We start from the raw sequence: 705 nt of genomic DNA on the forward strand, positions 1-705 counted from the left end.
ATTTTCACATCTCTATTGTTCAGTGTCTAGAACATAGTGTGTAGATCATTTTTTAAGTCACATTTTCACATCTCTATTGTTCAGTGTCTAGAACATAGTGTGTAGATCATTCCTGCAAAGTTTCATCCAATTTAGAGATTATTTGAGCTTTCAAGATAAGGATATGATCAAAGATTGAAAAGTGGGTCTAATAATGAAATTTGTACCTTCACTAAAATAAGGATATCCTTATTTGAAAAGGATTATATATATAGAGGCCCGATCAGAGGCGGACGTCCGCACGAGCCTTAAATTGCGAACGTCCCTCCATTCGCCGCCGTCCGGCGCCGTCCACTCGAGCGGACTCCAGCAGCGTCCCCGATCACTTTCCCTCCCCGGCGAGTCCGCTGAATTTCAGTTTTCCGGCGAGATCACCCAAAACTTCAAACAAGATCGATCTCGCCGGAAAACTGGAATTCGGCGGACTCGCCGAGGAGGGAAAGTGATCGAGGACGCTGATGGAGTCAGCTCGGGTGGAGGCGCACCAATATCAGCGCCGGACGGTGGAGAACGAAGGGACGTCCGCATTTTAAGGATGTCCGCTTCTAAACGGATCCGTCCGTGTGTGTATATATATATATATACATGCTTTCTCAGGTGCGGATGTCCGTATTTATTCTTACGGTGCGGATTTCCACTTTACACTCATTTTCAATCGAATTTTCA

The sequence above is a fragment of the Fragaria vesca genome, linkage group LG6 (assembly GCF_000184155.1).
Source record: "Fragaria vesca subsp. vesca linkage group LG6, FraVesHawaii_1.0, whole genome shotgun sequence".
NCBI lineage: Eukaryota > Viridiplantae > Streptophyta > Magnoliopsida > Rosales > Rosaceae > Fragaria > Fragaria vesca.